Below are 18058 nucleotides of genomic sequence, written 5' to 3'. Positions count from 1 at the left end.
GCAAACCTAGAATGCAATTAATTTTAATTTATTTAGAGGGGTTTTTATGAGCTGTTGCAAAGACAGTCAGAGCATAGTGGCGATTCTTATATGATCAGCAAATAACAACAACAACAACAAAAAAAAACCCCACCACCAACAACAAAAAACCACAACCAAACCCCTAAATCCTCTTATAGTTCTTTTCAAATTTGAAATAAGCCTGTATGGAATACATACTGAATAATAGAATTTCTTTGTGTGTAAATAATTGTTCCTTTAATTTAAAACAATGGCCACCACTTGTCTGTTTAGATTTCCCCATTTGCTCATTTAATTTAGTGAAATGTGAAGTGTTGGCACTGAGATTTGTTTTACATCAGGAAAAAAGACTTTTTGAACTTCTTGTGTTCCTCAAGGGGAAAACTAGAGAATGCCATGAGCCATCCTAGAAACAGCAACATGTCGAACTTCTTTGATGGAGAAAAGCATAAAATCCCATTCTGTACAGCCGTGTCTGGTTACTATCTTCATGTATCTTTTCTTTCCACATGTCCTGATTGAGCAAGACTGCTGTGGAAATCATGCATATGGGAAAGGGAAATATAAATTTTGCAGGGGCAGTCGAGTTTACTTTTGAAGCGTTGACCTTCCCTGACTTTTTTAGTTAATTTTTGTAAGCAACTTTTCTAGAGTTAAAAACCCCAACAAATCTCTTTATGTTCTGTAGTGGTACTCACACTGCTCCTCCTGGATAGCTGTCCTGCAACCTCACTCCTTCCACAGCTAGAAACTTCATTTTAATTTCCAGATTAAAATAATACTTAACTTTGTTGCAACTGGGGACTTTTAAACAGTTCTCTTCCAACCTCTGACAGCATCTTTCCACTTCACATAGTCAGGTTCCCTCTGGTTTTCTTTAGCTGAATTCAACAAGCTCTTTCTACCATTTTGATATAGGCGATTCTTCAGAATCTACTTAATCAGGCCACCATTGATAGTCATCTATCTCTGCTGACGGTACCTCATATGTGCATAATGTGATCTCATTTACATTTTTCATTATCAGCTTATCAGTAGCTCCTAATCATTCTGGCATTGATTAGTGCCAACAGTTAAGGCTTTTACCATTATCTGTTGACACTGCACATTTATCCCACTTCTATTACTTCTAGTCCTTAAAGACATCTGCTTTTTTCCTAAATTTTATCCTGATCTTCCTCTCTAAAACAAACAAACAAACAAAAACCAAAAACCACAAAAACAAAAAACACCCAAACAAACACCACAAAAAATGCAGGAAGAACAACAAAACAACTGTGCTATAAAAAGTTGTGGAATCTATATTAAAGTACCTCATAAGTGAGTTCAAAGTGTAAAGAAATGAAGAGTGAAAATTTCACTTAATGGAAGAGTTACAATTGAAATCCATGTTTCTCAGCATGGCTGTATCACTGAATGGACAATATTGTTTAACTTAACCAACCAAGATATTTTTATACTTTTCTAAACTTATTTTGGAAACACTGGAGACTTGCAGTAGAATAAAAGATGAAAAAGACAAGGAAAAGCAGCAATTAACATTATTTTCTACTGTGAAAATGAGGCACAGGATTCCTGTGCTGAAAGCAATGTGCATAAAAAGCAATGGATGTCAGAGGACATTCTTTCCCAGTCACATGACACCATCACTCGAATTATGTATGCTGCGGGCTGACAGGTGTTATGCCTTCTGAATCCCATGAAGGAGAGCAATACAGGAGCTCAGTTGTAGGGCCATACTCCCACAGTATCTGAGATAGAGTCCCAGCATCATTCAGCTTGAAAGGTCAAGTTGTTCTGGGACCAGCTGATTTTTTAGTATCTCCAAGGACAAAGATTTCACAGCCTCTCCGGGCAACCTGTTTCAGTGTTGGACCACCCCAAGGTGAAATAAGTTTTCCTGTCTCTAATCAGATTTCCCCGCATTCCAGCTTGTATCCATTGCTTCTCCTCCTATCATTGTGCACCTTTGAAAAGACTCTGGCTCCACCATCTCTGTCATCTCCCAGCAGGTGGCTGGAGACAGCAGGCATATCTCTCTGTCGTCTTTGAGCCGGACCAGCGCAGTTCTCTCACCCTCTCCCTTTCCATCGTGTGTGCTGGCCGTCTAACCACCCTGGTGGCTCTCCGCTGGATGCACTCCAGCATGTCAGTGTCTTTCCTGTACCAGGGAGTTCAAAGCTCTGCACATCACCCCAGAAGGGGTCTCCGAAGTGCTGAGGAGAGGAGGAGGGAGACTCTTGCCTTGGCTTGCTGGCCACACTCCTGATAATGCAGCCCAGGATGCTGTTCACATTCAACTTGTTACCTATCAGCACCACCTTTTCTACAAAGCTGTCTTCCAGCCAGTTGTCCCTTGGCCTCTACTGGTACCTGCGTTATTCCTCCCCAGGTGCAGGGCTTTGCCTCTGTACAGACCCCCAGTGCACAGACTGAAAGAATCTGTCACTATTAACTCAGAGGTGCTGTTGTTCCCAAAAGCCCAGAGCTTTCATGCATCCTTGTAGAACAGTTCACAGAGTATATGAGGACTTTCAGTTAACAGCCTGGTAAATGTTTGTAGCCAGTGTTCATATTTACATTATTTTTATCTTTTTGTATTATTTTTGACTTGGAAGGTTTTATCTGGAAGATTTTTTCTTGGGAGATTTTATTTGACTGGGTCTTAAATTAAGGCTGGGCTGAACTTCCAGAACATCTCACCAGACTGTAGAAAAGATCTTATTATAAGGGATGGGCATCTGGAGCTGTGTGAAGAAAGGGCAAATGTTCTGCGATTATCTGAAATTCAGCGTGCCTTTACAACAGGCACGCCAAACAGCTGTGTTAGGTCAAACGAGAAAGTCACATAACGAGAGATGAAAGTTGTCATCAGAGTAATATTGATAGTATTTTTAAGCTGGAGACATTTCTGTTTCACAAACAGCAAAGAAACAGAACAATGAAGCTCACAAACCAAAACCCCATCAGACATACATGAGTAGCTTTCAAGCCATTTCAGTGTTTCAAAGCAAAACAAAGATGCAGAATTTAGGCAGTTCCCAAAGAACTGGACTTTGCCTGAAATGTGTCAAAGCCCAGTTGAGCAAGCAAAGACAGGGGAGGAATGGTGACATAGATTAGAAGATATTGAAATCCCAAGGAGTGAGTTCCCAAAGGAAGTGGAAAAAGATTAACATTGTACTAGCAAAGAAAGCTGTTGTCACCTTTCATTCTTAAAAATAGCACAGACTAGGAGCCTCAGTGTGTGTGCCAGTCATGGCAAAGCAGAAATATTGAATACAAAGATGACTTTTTTTTCCAGCAGATGAAACGCTGGGACAGCAGACAAAACTAAAAAGTAGGATGAGAGGTTCAGACTTTAGCATGAGAACCCAGTGCCGTTGGAACCACTTTGCAGCATTGCATTCTGTGACTCATCCAAGTAAAACATCCCATTTCCCAAGCAGCAGGGTGGGAAAGAAAGTGACTAGAAATTATTTCATTATTACATAAAAATTCATGCCTTTTTTTCATGAAAAGGTGTGAACTGAGGCTAGGGTATGAGTACAAGCAGGGACAGCCAATGTGTTCAGATTGAAGGATCTAGGGAACTTCAAAACCTCTGCTGTATTACAATATGTCACCAGGCAGCATGGGCTGCTGGATCATGATTCTCGGAAAAAAAATATCTTTGAAGAGAGGCAATACTTTTTTTTTCCCCCTCCTTTCTTATCATTAAAAGGTTTCTGATTTCACCAGGAGAAATCAAGTTATTTTACTGTAATACCAAGTCTTTTATTTGATTTTCATAGACAAACTCCTAATTTTAGTTCCCTTATACGTTAAATACCTGACAAAGTGAAACTGGGTAGAAGCTGTGTGGTGATAATTCTATGCAAGAAAAGTCACACTCTTACAGTTGTGCATTTAAGCAAGGAATGTTTCAAAGCATTAAATGAAAAATTTGTTTCCTTTTTGTCTGCTAGGTCATGTAATATAAAAGCTAGATAGCTTCTTGTTACAATCAGCCTACTATCTTTAGATTTCAACCTGGCTGGGTGTGTGTGTGTGTATGTCAGGGAGAAGAGAAACAGTGCAGTTGTTTAGAAATATTTTTAATATGACCTCAAGTGTTCCAGAATTGAAAGTGGCAATCAAAGTGAAATTAAATATCTGAGTACAGACATTTTTCTCTTTTCTGCACTTTTATTTAGAGCAAGAGAAGAAATGAAATGGAAATGGGAGGAATGAAAGATAATACAAAATATAAAATCACCAACAGAAAAAATCAGGAAGAAGTAAATTGCCTTGTATCCAACTTGAAATATTCTATACTCTTTAATGTAAAAATAAATAGATATTTGCATGGATTTCCAAAGTGCATGTGTGTGCATATAGTTGCAAACATGTTTTTCCAAGACTGTGATATCAAAGGTGTGCTATTCTCCAGTCTCAGTAATTGTGTAGGTCCATTAGACTGAAGAAGGGAAGGAGAAAGAGAAAGAAACATTTCAAATGGAAAGTAAAAGGAAAAGTTGATTCTTTACTTAAATATTTGTTTTACTGCTGCCATGCTAGATTAGACCTATTCGGTTCACAGCAAAGGAAACCGTTTATGCTCCACTGTCATTATTTTCTCTGTATGTAGCTCACCTTAATGGATTGCTGCAATATCACACTCAAAATGTAAAACCCCATCAGGTGAGTAGGAGAATTTGGTGAGGAGGAGAATTTTTTAAGTCACAGTACATGGCAAAGAAATCGTTATAGATAAAAAACTTGCAAATTTAGTTTTGTCAAGATTTCTTACTATAGCAGGAAAATTAACTCAAAGTGGCTAATAGATCTTATCTCTGATATTTTCAGGTTTTATAATTAAATAATGAGATGACTTTTAACAAAAAGCATACAGTAACTAAGAGAAGTAATGTTTTAAAATAATTTTGATTTTAGTTATATAAGAAAATATCTCATGAGAGAAGATTAGAAGATAGAGATAACGTTCTTAAAAGACTCAAAAATCTAAAGTGAAATTCTCGTGCCACTTTAGTGGTCTTTTCTTACTCCACATTGGCTAAAGCCACTCAGGAAGAGTAGATGCTGCCCCAGTTTGAACGGGTTATCATGTAAGCAACAGCATCTACACTTATTAGATGTATGTTGTGGCTTTATTGAGATCTCTTGAGTATGTACAAAGTGTGAGGGAGAACAACTGATCATTCTGGAATATATCCTAATTAATTTTGAAACAAATATTCACCTCTGTTTGTTCTGTGCAACACTCAATCAATACTTGATAGCCATATTGACAGTCTGGTATTTTTGGTGGCTTGGTTACATTAGAGTAGACCTGTCTCAGTATGCCACCTTAAGCTTTTCAATTATTTTCAGTGTCTCAGATAAGCTTTACATAAGGACTTAATCTTTTTGTTCATGTATTCATCAAAGATGGCATCAAAATCAATCCTTCATTAAGATCTGTTGAACAAGACCAAATACTGCTAAAGAAATGTAATGCTACATCTCTATCCGGTGTAAATCAAATGCTTAATGGGAATATCTTCTGATTGCTAATGTCTCCTTATTAGCAAATGTATGAAAGGAAAATTAATCTTACTAGCCCTTATCAGGTTAAACAAGCAAATCAGAAGGGGCATATTTATCTTTCTTCCAAGAGCTAGAACAATCAAGAGAAAAAGCACAGAAATAACTTAAAGAAAATCCTAGGAAAAGTATTGTGCATGCAAATTATGAGTGTGACAGGCAGATATGAACTTTCTCCAAGCCCATAGCTGTTCAGAAGCAGATTTTAGCATCTGTTTTGTATCAGCCTAAATGGAGATGAAGTGGAAAGCAAATATTTAATATAAGCCTCTGAATCTCACAATAAAATATAAAAGTTTGATACAGATTATTTTAACTGAATTTATCTTTGAAAATGTGGGATGAACTGACTCTGTTTATTCATTTTGTTACTTATTCTACTGCTACTTCTGGACCAAAAAAGCCTCATTCTAAATTCATGGATGTATCTTTCAGCACAATGAAAGGCAAGGAGAGTTGGTTGTTACATCTGTTTATTTGCAGACAATTCCAGTTATGATGTTTTTGCATTAACGCTCAGGATGGCATTTATGAAAAAAAATTGAGATAAAAATCATTTTACCTTCATTTTATAAGCAACAGAAAGACAAGGGATGATCCTGCAGCAGCACTCCTCTCATCCTAATTAAGATGTCAAAAAGAGCCAGATTATTTGTGCCCAAGAAATACTGGAGGGTTTCTCTGCTGACTCTGAACAGGAGCTGTGTAAGGGCTCAGGGAGGCTAGTGCAGTTATAGACTTCTATTTTGTAAATGTGTAAATGTTGATGAGATGAATCCTACCACTAATTGAAGATTGCTTCTCATTTGCGGGAATTTCTTTGCTTTATAGCCCAGCTTTATTTGAATGGGCACATCTTGAAATCTTTGTCTGCAGCTCAGGTTTTGGAGAATTTTCAGATCTAGGAAGACAAGCGAAAAATCTATTACATTTAACCGCAGAAATTTTACTGAATGATTTAAAAAGGAGAGAAAGCATAAAAATCAAACAAAATGGAAAAAAAAAGCAGGATTAATGTGTAAATTTTCTGTGTTGTTGCAGGCCATTGTACACGTGCTCCTTCCTGTATTCAGCTTACATTACATATTTGATGTTAAGTCCTGAAGTTACATGGACTTAAACATAGTTAGATGCAACCCTTGAATACTTCTACTGACTTCAAGAACTCAGTGTAGTCCTCTGATTTCAGTGCCTCATCTCTGTCAGTTCTCATTTTTCTAGCAGCATTTCAGGTCCTATTTTTAAGTGCCTTGGCATAAGTTCATAAGGCCCATTTCAGTAGAAAACCACTAAGTACTCTCCAGCCATTCTTTAATATTTTAGTCAGAAGTGGCATCCGTCATTAGCTCTCCTAAACACTTCATCACAGGTCTTTAGTAGTGGATGTTGTGGCCAAAAGAAAGTACTCTTGGCTTTCCAGCAATTACCTACCAAGAGTTTTCCCTCTCTGTGAGACACAGTCCAGTATTGTCCTGCTCCACTCAGTGCTAGCGTGCTCATGGAAATACTTCTTTTCAACCTTCGTAGTATCTTGCTCACTGAACCTGATTTAGTGCAAACATCAGCAGCTTCATAACACAACTGTTTGCCTCCCCTGACCCCAGATCTACCACACTTGCTTTCCCTGAATGTTCCTTTTCAGCTGTATAAACTCAATTAGATGGAGAGCATTTGTCTAAGTCCAGACTTTTCAGGTGTAAGATCTTTACTGTTCTCGTTAGTTTGGTTCTTTAGACATATCTTAACACTTGAAAAGTATTTCCGTCCACTCTGTCCTCGGTGCTGCTATTTAAAGCCCTGTTCTTTGGATGACCTGCCCCAATCTATGCTCTCTGACAGGTGCGAAAATCAGGGACCCAACAGAGAATAAAAGTGGTAGCATATTCTCATCCCCAAGGAAAGAAAACAAACAAAAAATTTAGTTAAGTCCCACTTAAATGAAAGCACAGAGAAACATCATCTTCAGTGTATGTCCTAAAAGTTCAAAATTGTTGGAGTAACCTTTTCAAAAATGGCATTTGAGAGTGAATTCCAGATAGGGAAAACTACCTACTTTTTTTAACATGTAGAAGCTTAACACTTTTGCTAATATTGACTGGTATTGCAAAAGGAGAGACATGGATGGCAAAAAATCTGGCCCTAAATGCATTTCTTGGTCAAGAGAAACATTCTGAATTCTGTTTAAGTCTCAGGTAGCCAGGGAAAACTGTGGAGCCCCAACATTGCCCATCACATAACAACTGCTGATTATGAGAATGCCACAGTTTGCATCAGCTCCATTGACCCATGATTTTGAGGGACACCCTGAATGACAGCAGTTTAGAGATTGTTTGTATATAAAGTGTTGAAACTGCCTGGCTAGCAAAGGCAATTGTCCTGGTTACTCTTGCTACCATCTGTATTTTGTAACCGCTGAAGGTCACCAACTGGGAACTGAGTTAACAAGAGAAAAAAAAAAAACAAACCTTAGAACAAATAACTCTGCAAAAAGGAAGATTTTATTCTTGTCACATGCTCTGATTCCTAGCCTGATTAGGTAGGACAGGCCTATTTTAGCAAATTTATTCATAGCCTAATATAAGAGAATGTGTACAGAAAGTCATTGTAAGCAGCAAGAGGTTTAGGACAGGCATCATCAATTAGCACCAGGCCCCAGCTTTCTCATTACTTTCATGAGGCCTTTCTGGTGGTTGACCTGAGTGTAAGAAACAACTGTCCTTCCGAAAAACTCAACAAGAAAAATTTTGACCCCAGTGTATCCCTGTGCTGCAGCTGCAGGCAAGTTTCTGCCATCTCACCTATGTTATCAAAATTAGCATTTTACAGCACCAACAGAAGCAGAAAGCAGAGAGCCCAGGCCCTTTGGAAACTCTGCTATTGATTACAGAAGTGCACCGCTTCACCTTTAATCCTGCCATCTCTGTTAAGCGTGTCTCCAGCGATGAATGTACTATGTCATATCTGAAGTTTGAAAAGCTGCTGAGAATTGTGGTATATAGTTTTCACAAATTCACTTGACATTCAAATCTCAGTTGAATCTGCATTGTATTGTATGGCAATAATTACATGACAAATTTCAAGTTACAAAGTGTAAACATTTTTGCTTAAGAACTGAGGAAATGCTCATATTTTGTAACAGTGAAAATGTTGCCTTTACCACCATCTGACTTGGAAGCAGTTAATGGAATTCAAAATATTCTGAGTAAAAATTGGATCTGAGCAAATATCAAACGCTAAAAGTGTGTCTCTCATACATTAGGGGTAGTCTCGAAACAGGTTCTTTAATAACCTGCTGTCCAGCTTTCTCCAGAAAGGTCAAATGTTAATTATTTTAAAGTTGTGCAGTGGCATACAAGGGAAGAGAGCGAGTGTATGCACATGGCAGGAGCTTGTTATCTGAGATACTAGGATAGGAAGCCAAACCCTCAAATACTGTTGGTGTCCATTCCTGATTTTGCCACTGACTGACTGTATGATCTTGAATAATTTATTTAAACATAACAAATTGGAGGGATTTTAAGGATTTTAAGGATTGATAGGTAAAGACTTTTAATAATCCTTTAAAGGAAATTTTCAGTTGGTGCATAGATATCAAAACTGAAGTCTCATAAGGGATTTGGCAATGCCAGAGGAGATGCATGTGAAGGAAAGCAATGTTAAATAAATAGTTCTGCAGCCAGTCCACATTCAGTTGTGCTGCATTATTTCCTCATTCTAGAAATCCAGCCTTTTATTACAAAAGTAGAACCTATAAATGTTGTAATTTTATTTCCTGAAAACTCGCTTCAAATTCCAGGAAAGAAAAACTAGTTATGTAGTGAAAATGGATGTGGGGAAAATATTTTATTCTGGAGAGACATTTTAAGCAATGGGAATGAAAACGGGAAGAATAATTTTCTTCTAGTTACATTTAATTTCCCACAGAATACTTTGTAGACAAATGACTGGGGCTGTAACCTTAATTGTTCAAAGCTATTAAGCAAATTAATCTGTGAATTTATTTAGAAGTACATCAGGTTCTCTCTTACAGTACTAGGCTTTGAAAGTTCACAGTAGGTTTCACATGAGAAGCATGAGACTGATGCTGGCAGTCAGTTTATTTGCTTAGGTTGGGACAGGAGCAAGAAGAGAAACATTGCAAATGTTTACTCTGCATAAAATAATTTAATCACATCCATTAAGTCTGTGAGACTGGATGAAATCACAGAAGCCTGAAGCATTGATGAGTTGTTAGTTATTCTCTGCAGGATTAGGGGGAAACATTAATGACTAACATTTTATTAATGCTGTTAATCTAATAATTTTTTTAAAATTAAACATCAGTAAGAATTACTGCCTGTAACACCTAAAGGGAAATTAGATTGAAATTATTTTGCATGATTCATGCTTTCTTTCATTAAAGTTCTCAATCTACTGTAAAATCCATACAGGTATAAAAGCTGTGGTGATCATTTAATACATCAGCAGAGCATCTCTGCTGTGAATTTATACAGTAAAAACATCTTAGCGCACATTCTCTGAGAGACTGCACTGCTCTCTGAGCCTGGGAAGTGCAGACAATTCAGTAGTTGGCCTCACACCTGGCCAAGAAAGGCAAATCAATGTCCTTCACGATTTCGTCTTTTAGAACTGTCAGTTCCATCACGTTGAATTTTTCTGCTGTTAGTGTTACTCTTAAAAATACTATTTTGTGAAAATTGTTTCATTCTGACCTTTGAAAGCACACATCCTCTTCCTCCTGAGATTCTGGGGATTTTGTTTCTTCCTTTGGTATAATTATGACCAGAATGACCAAAAAAAAAAAAAAAAAAAAAAGGCCACAACACAAAGAACAAGACAGACATCTGTCCTACTGACACCCCCTCAAACTTTTTTCTTGGAGAAACAGAAAGAATCAGAAGAGATACGTTTCTCTGTGGAGATAGGAGGTTGTGAAGGTTTGTTTTCTGATTTTGAAATTCAAAAATTGTACATGCTTTCTTTGCTCTAACAGTAAAAACAAGTAGAGGTATGCATAAGTATGTATAAGACTCAGTATCTGCCAAAAGCAGTAAATACATTGCACTATCTTAAAACAATTTGTGAATAAGGGTCAAGTTTTCTAATTCTGCTAAGAAAAGCGTTCAGGTTTAGAAACACCAAGCATCACTGACTGGGAAGAAAGCAGATGTCTTTATATTTTGTAGTCCAGTGGTCAAAGCCATCATGAGGCAAAATTCAGATTCATTGTTTCTTGTGATTTTGATGATTCTGAACCTGCTTTGGGTATAACCACAATATGTGTCCCACCATTGCTCCTGTGACAGCAGTTTTTTGTTTTGCACTGCATGCTTGAATAAGAATCTCTGGTGTAGTGGATGGGGCATTATATCAGCTCCATCCATATGTAATAACTATGTTTACAAAATGAATTTGTTCTGTTTGCATGTGATTTCACACACACACTCACACAGGATATGTCCCTTGAACAAAAATACTCTTGATGAAGAGCACTCCGGAATATTTGTGGTGTTCTCTTTATCAGTGTTCATAAAGCTGGTTGGATCATCTGGAAACATTTTAGGTGTAGATAAGGGCATAGATAAGAGCTTCAGAAGCAGTATTACAGAGCTGGAAGAACCTAATTTAGTTTCCAGAGCTCAGCTGCAATTTCTTGGATCTGAAATTAATGAAGATAACTTGTGAGAGAATCAAGCTACACTTCCTACTAGTTTTATCAGCATGTTGTTACCTCCAAGGAAAGAACTGGGTTCCACAGAGGAGTACTGGGCAGTCTGTGTTTGTGTCTCACTGAGTGCATTAAAGAATTCATTGGTTACACATAAAATTTGCATTCTTTTTTTCTGCTTGTCTTGCAATTTGACCCACAAAGTAGCTAATTTTTAACTTGCTACAACAAGCTTGCTGACTAATTTTGCTTTTAATGATCCCTTTAGGCTCTCATAAACAGGCATTTGACCTGCTGAATCTCAGTGACTGAAGAAGATAAATAATACAGGCAAGTTTAAAGGGCTTAGTCTTGCAGGGCTTTCTGGTATATTATGATCCAAACAAGTGGTCTGCAAATCATTGTTGAGAATTAGAGGTAACCTTTTTTTCTTGAAACCTAGGAATGGAGGTTTCAGCAGTGTTTCTCCTTCCTTTTTTGGTTCCCTTTTCCCTTCATGTACTTTCAAATACATTACAGACAAAAGGAGGGCTAAGGATAATCTTCATCCTTTATTGGATGCAGCCGAGAACATTGCCAGAAAGGACGAGGAAAAGGCTGATGTACTTAATGCTTTCTTTGCCTCAGTCTTTAATAGTAAAAGCAGTTACCCTCAGGGTACTCAGCCACCTGAGCTGGAAGACAGGGATGAAAAGGAGCAGAATGAAGCTCCCACAACCCAGGAGGAAACGGTTAATGACCTGCTGCTCCACTTAGGCACAAGTCTATGGGGCCGGATGGAATCCACCCAAGGGTACCGAGGGAGCTGGAAAAGGAGCTTGCCAAGCCACTCTCCAACATTTACGACAATCCTGGGAAACTGGAGAGGTCCCACAAGACTGGAGGTCAGCCAAAGTGATGCCCATCTACAAGAAGGGCTGGAAGGAGGATCTGGGGAACTACAGGGCTGTCAGCCTAACCTCGGTGCCAGGGAAAGTTACAGAGCAGATAATCTTGAATGCCATCACACAGCATGTGCAGAACAATGGGGGGATCAGACCCAGCCAGCAGGGGTTTATGAAAGGCAGGTCCTGCCTGGCAAACCTGATCTCCTTCTACGACAAAATCACTGGCCCAGCGGTTGAGGGAAAGGCTGTGGATGTTGTCTACGTGGACCTTAGTAAAGCCTTTGATACCATTTCCCACGGCATTCTCCTGGAGAAACTGGCTGCTCATGGCTTGGATGGGTGTACTCTACGCTAGGTTAAAAGCCGTCTGGATGGCTGAGTCCAACGAGTGGTAGTAAATGAAATTCAATCCAGCTGGCAGCTGGTCACAACTGGTGTTCCCCAGGGCTCAGCACTGGGGCCAGTCCTGTTCAATATCTTTACCAAGAATCTGGATGAGGAGATTGAGTGCACCCTCAGTAAATTTACAGCTGACACAAAGTTGGGCGGGACTGTTGATCTGCTTGAGGGTAGGAAGGCTCTGCAGGGGGATCTGGACAGACTGGACTGATAGGCCGAGGCCAGTTGTATGAGGTTCAACAAGGCTCAGTGCTGGGTCCTGCACTTGGGTCACAACAACCCCACACAATGCTACGGGCTTGGGGAAGAGCAGCTGGAAAGCTGCCTGGTGGAAAAAGAACTGGAGGTGTTGGTTGACAGTCAGCTGGACATCAGCCAGCAGTGTGCCCAGGTGGCCAAGAAGTCCAACAGCATCCTGGCTTGTACCAGAGAGAGTGTGGCCAGCGGGACTAGGGAACTGATTGTCTCCCTTTACCTGGCACTGGTGAGGCTGCACCTCGAATGCTGTGTTCAGAGTTGGGCCCCTCACTGCAAGAGGGACACTGAGGTGCTGGAGCGTGTCCAGAGAAGAGCAACAAACCTGGTGAAGGGTCTGGAGCACAAGTCTTACGAGGAGCAGCTGAGGGAACTGGGGTTGTTTAGTCTGGAGAAGAGAAGACTCTTCTCTTAAGGGGATCTTACTGCTGTCTACAACTAAATGAAAGGAGATTGTTGGTCTCTTCTCCCAGATAGCTAGCAACAGGACAAGAGGAAACAGCCTTGAGTTGCACCCCGGGAGGTTTAGATTGAATGTCAGGAAATATTTCTTCACTGAAAGGGTGGTGAAGCATTGGAACAGGCTGCCCAGGGACATGGTGGAATCACCATCCCTGGAGGTGTTTAAAAATCACGTAGATGTGGTGCTCAGAGACATGGTTTAGTGGTGGACTTGGCAGTCCGTGGTTAACAGTTGGACTTGATGATCTCAAAGGTCTTTTCCAACCTAAAAGATTCTATGATTCTCTGATTTTAAGAGTCTCCTTTCCATTCCTTTTTGTTTTCATTCATTCTCAGTCTCTGCACTGTGGGTAACAATTACTTTAATATTGCTCTTCTCTTGTTAAACATGATGTGAACTGAGTACTACTTGAATCTAAAATGACCTTTGCAGAATAACAAGTCAGTAGGTTTGAAATGGGCCTAAGAGGATCCTCTTGGAGATGATCCAGAGTTTTATCATCTGAATCCTAAATACTGCTTCTTTTACAGTATCACAAACTACCGTGCCAGAACATCATAGAATAGCAATTGGGACATTCTAATCTGACTGTGGTATAATTATATACATAAAAATCAAATTTAAATATTTGCATAAGATTAAAAATAGGTAAGACAATACAGTGCCTGAAACTGCCTTTAGAAGATCACTGAAGAACTCCATGCTCCCAACAGACTAAATTAAGATACTCCTAGCAATAAAATTGGATTGATATTTTAATATTTTAATCTGAGGCTACTTCCAGGTATAAGCTTTAGACCTGCCTGCAAAAAAACCCAAAAAGCAATATATATGTTGTTCCTACATACTCCAGAGGCTTTTGAAGGCCTTATAAATGTTCTTTTACTAATACTAGAACGTTTTTGCAAAGGGTAAAAATAGAAATAAAAGTTGCATTCTCTCCTTGGTAGGTCCTCTTCCATATCTCACACTTCATGTGTACCCTCTGTATACTTCATCTCTATAGAGGTGGGACAAGTGGCCACATTTTCCTCAGTGCCCTTTTGCTGAGTTATCTGGTGGCCGGAGGCAGAATTAGCAGGTTGTGCAGGAGAAGGAAAGGAAGGGATGTATCACCTTCCCCTGCTTTTAAGGATATTGGAAAAAATAAAACAATATTGTTTGGAACTAAAACTCTTATTCAGTGCCCTAAGGATTATTCTGCCTTTCAAGGAAAACAAAACAAAAAAACCCACAAAAAAACTTAAGCAAGCAGATTTACAGAGCTGTGCGATGGCAGTGATCTTCTACTCCTCCTTCAGGATCGACAAAAAGCTGAGACCGGTTCCTCCTATAGAAAGGAACAGCACATACCAGCCTCGGCTGAAACACTCAAAGAAAACAGGCATGCTTCTTTCTCATGAGAACACAGTGTACTCTCCATAATGAGATGATTGTTCTGTCCATGTCCATTTGTGGAACTGTTGCATTTGATATTTTTTTATCTAGGGGGAGGGGTGATTTAAAGAGCTTAGCTGAACCACGTAAACTTTTTGCATGAAATTCCACAGTTAATCCAGAAGAAAATCACAAAATTCAGGTCATGATAGTTGTGACTTATATAATGTCCATAATGTACAACTTTTGTACTATAAATAAGGAGAAAACAGTAGCCTTGTCCCATAGACCTTGGAGTCAAGAATTTAGCTCTGAAAATGTGAAAAAAATGAGATATTGCCAAGGCATCACATCAGGTTACAATTTATTTAATGAAAAAAAGTTGTTTATTGCCTTGCTTCTCTGTCTCTTTTACAGAGTGCTACTGAAATGGAATATGCATACAGCTGTGATCAGACCCAGATCAGAGTATGGAACATCAGACTACTATGTGAAGGGAAAATGATAAAAATGGAGGAAAAGACGCGTATACTGTGAAAGTGAAAAATAGTTGGAAATATGAAGACATACAAAAAATCTTTAGAGCAGCTGTTATAATGCACCCATCTTCCAAGGCAATTAAAGCCTGCCTCTGCTGTTATTCAGTTGTACTTGTGACCATTTCCAACCTTGTATTTTCAGTGGAGTTCTTCATGAAATAACAATGTGTTTTCTCCTCAATTACAAGTAGAGGTTAGGTTCTCCTTTTTACAAGAATGTTTAAGCCAAACAGTAAGAATACTAGGGCTGAAAAGTATAAAGTCACTTTACCTTAAAGAAAACCACGTATAGTTTATTTTTGTTCGTATCATTAAAAAATGGGGCAAAGAATGACAGAATAAAACTAGGTTTTGGAACTGTGTAAGACCTGATGGCAGAAAGTGAAACCTTGTACACAAGGAATTACACTCAGGTCTGGAGAAAGAAAATCGGTCCTTTTTTCTGTAGTCTTGCTGTAGATTGCCAGCACTGGGTAAAATTCAGAATTTTTATACCTACAGAAACCAGACCAGCCTTAGCAGCAGGTTTGTTTTGCCCTTACTTATGGCCTTTGGTTTACTGGACAGAAGTGTCTGAATGTATTTTAAACGGGGCAAACCTTTAGGAAACAAATAAATATTAAGGAGTTCTCCAATCCCCACTGTAGCCTTGGGAGTACTGTAGTTTAGTTTTATGGGGTGCTTATTATTTCAGTAGCCCCTGTCACTGATAAAGTACTTGGGTGCAGAACATTAATTCTGTAACTAGAAAATCTAAATTAATGGACCAATTCTAAGTCCTCAGCACAGAGACCCTTCCATGCTGTAAAGGTGATGTGAACTATTGGAAATGGGTAAAAGATTCCTAATGAAGTGTAAAACAGTAGCAAAAAGGTTTCTCCCTTAAGCAAAGAAACTCCTCTGGATGCTTATAGACCAAGAATAATTTCAAGTGGTGACAAGACCTCTAATTTTCAGGCTGCTGGAAAAGGTGATTTTACCTCTTCTACATGTTAGGCTTGTTATGGCTTCATTTTTATTGCCATTATGTTTTGACAGGTAGGGAGGAGTCAGAACATAGGAATACCAAGGTTTTGCCACCTTGAAGAAATTATTTTTATGTTACGATTTGATTTGAAATCTACTTAGAATCTGGAAAAAATACGAGTTTCTACTGCAGGCACGTTAATAGTTTTCAAAGGAAACAGTTTCTGAGAAAGGAAAGGGATGGTTTCTTTCAGGTATTTAGCACATCCATCTCTTGATTGCCTTCAAAAGCAATCAGCACTTTTTCATAATCATAGAATCATGTATGTTTTAAGGGACTTTTGGGGGTCATCTACTCCAGTCTCCTTTCTGAAGTAGATCAAATTACACTGAGTTGCTCAGGGTCTTTTTGAGTTTTGAGTATCTCCAAGGACAAAGATTTCACAGCCTCTCCGGGCAACCTGTTTCAGTGTTGGACCACCCCAAGGTGAAATAAGTTTTCCTGTCTCTAATCAGATTTCCCCGCATTCCAGCTTGTATCCATTGCTTCTCCTCCTATCATTGTGCACCTTTGAAAAGACTCTGGCTCCACCATCTCTGTCATCTCCCAGCAGGTGGCTGGAGACAGCAGGCATATCTCTCTGTCGTCTTTGAGCTGGACCAGCGCAGTTCTCTCACCCTCTCCCTTTCCATCGTGTGTGCTGGCCGTCTAACCACCCTGGTGGCTCTCCGCTGGATGCACTCCAGCATGTCAGTGTCTTTCCTGTACCAGGGAGTTCAAAGCTCTGCACATCACCCCAGAAGGGGTCTCCGAAGTGCTGAGGAGAGGAGGAGGGAGACTCTTGCCTTGGCTTGCTGGCCACACTCCTGATAATGCAGCCCAGGATGGCACCCGCTGCCTTTGCCACAGGTGCATTCATGGCTCATATGCAACTTGTCGTTCACCAGGAACTCCAGGTCATCTTCTTTAAAGCTGTGTTGTAGCTGTTCAGTCCCCAGCATGTACTGGTGCCTGGGCTTCTTGGTGTCCAGGTGCAGGCCATTTACCTTTGCTGATGTCCTGAGGTTCCTGGTGGTACATTTCTATGCCTGTTGAGGCGCCTCTGAATAGCAGGCCTGCCCTCCAGCATATCAACCACTCTCCTCAATTTGGTATTGTTCATGAACTACCTGAGTGCGTACCTCTGTCCCATTGTTCAGATTGTTAAGAAAGAAATAAAACAGTTTTAGTAGTTCTAGTTATTCTAGATCTGTACTAGATCAATATTGCAGTATTGATCCCTAAGGTAAGCAGCAGGTAATCAGCTGCCAGCTGAACTTTGCACAGTTGACCACAAACCTCTGAGCCTAATGAGCAAAGCAATATTCCAATCACCCTAACACACACCCCAGAAGTACACATCTCACTATCTTAGCTATAAGGATACTATGGAAGACTGTGTCAAAAGCATTTTACTTTCTAGTAATGTTTACATTTGGCCATTTGAATTTGCTTCTCTATCTCTCCACTCTCTTCTCTGTTCTGTGCAGAGCAATCCCTTTCAACCATTGGAAATGAGCTGATCATCAGAGTCCTGACACGGAAAAGAAAGACCTAATTTTTTCCCTTGGTTTCCATGACAGTCAGCAGATATAAGCACTTCCTTTCCTGGTAAGCAAATGTGCTTGTATTTCTTTTTTCTTCCTTTCTTTCTTTCTTTTTTCTTTCTTTTCTTTCTTTCTTTCTTTCTTTAGCTCTTTATTTTTTTCCTTTCTTCCTTCCTCTCTTTCTTTCTTTCATTCTTTTTCTCTCTTTCTTTCTTTCATTCTTTTTCTTTCTTTTCTTTCTTCCTTCCTTCCTTCCTTCCTTCCTTCCTTCCTTTCTTCCTTTCTTCCTTTCTTCCTTCCTTCCTTCCTT

General features: G+C 39.4%; 1 protein-coding gene across 1 annotated transcript in view; it reads left to right on the top strand.

Moving 5' to 3' along the window:
- Positions 1-18058, top strand: part of PRPS2 (phosphoribosyl pyrophosphate synthetase 2) — a 64394-nt gene that overhangs the window by 5306 nt on the left and 41030 nt on the right. The window contains exon 2 of the mRNA XM_080376902.1: positions 17692-17812. The gene's annotated coding sequence lies outside the window, so the exon portion shown is untranslated. The remainder of the gene's footprint in view (positions 1-17691; positions 17813-18058) is intronic.

Source organism: Falco punctatus (assembly GCF_963210335.1).
Source record: "Falco punctatus genome assembly, chromosome: 2".
Lineage (NCBI taxonomy): Eukaryota > Metazoa > Chordata > Aves > Falconiformes > Falconidae > Falco > Falco punctatus.
Note: the sequence above shows the minus strand (reverse complement) of the source record. Positions and strands in the feature narration are given on the sequence as shown.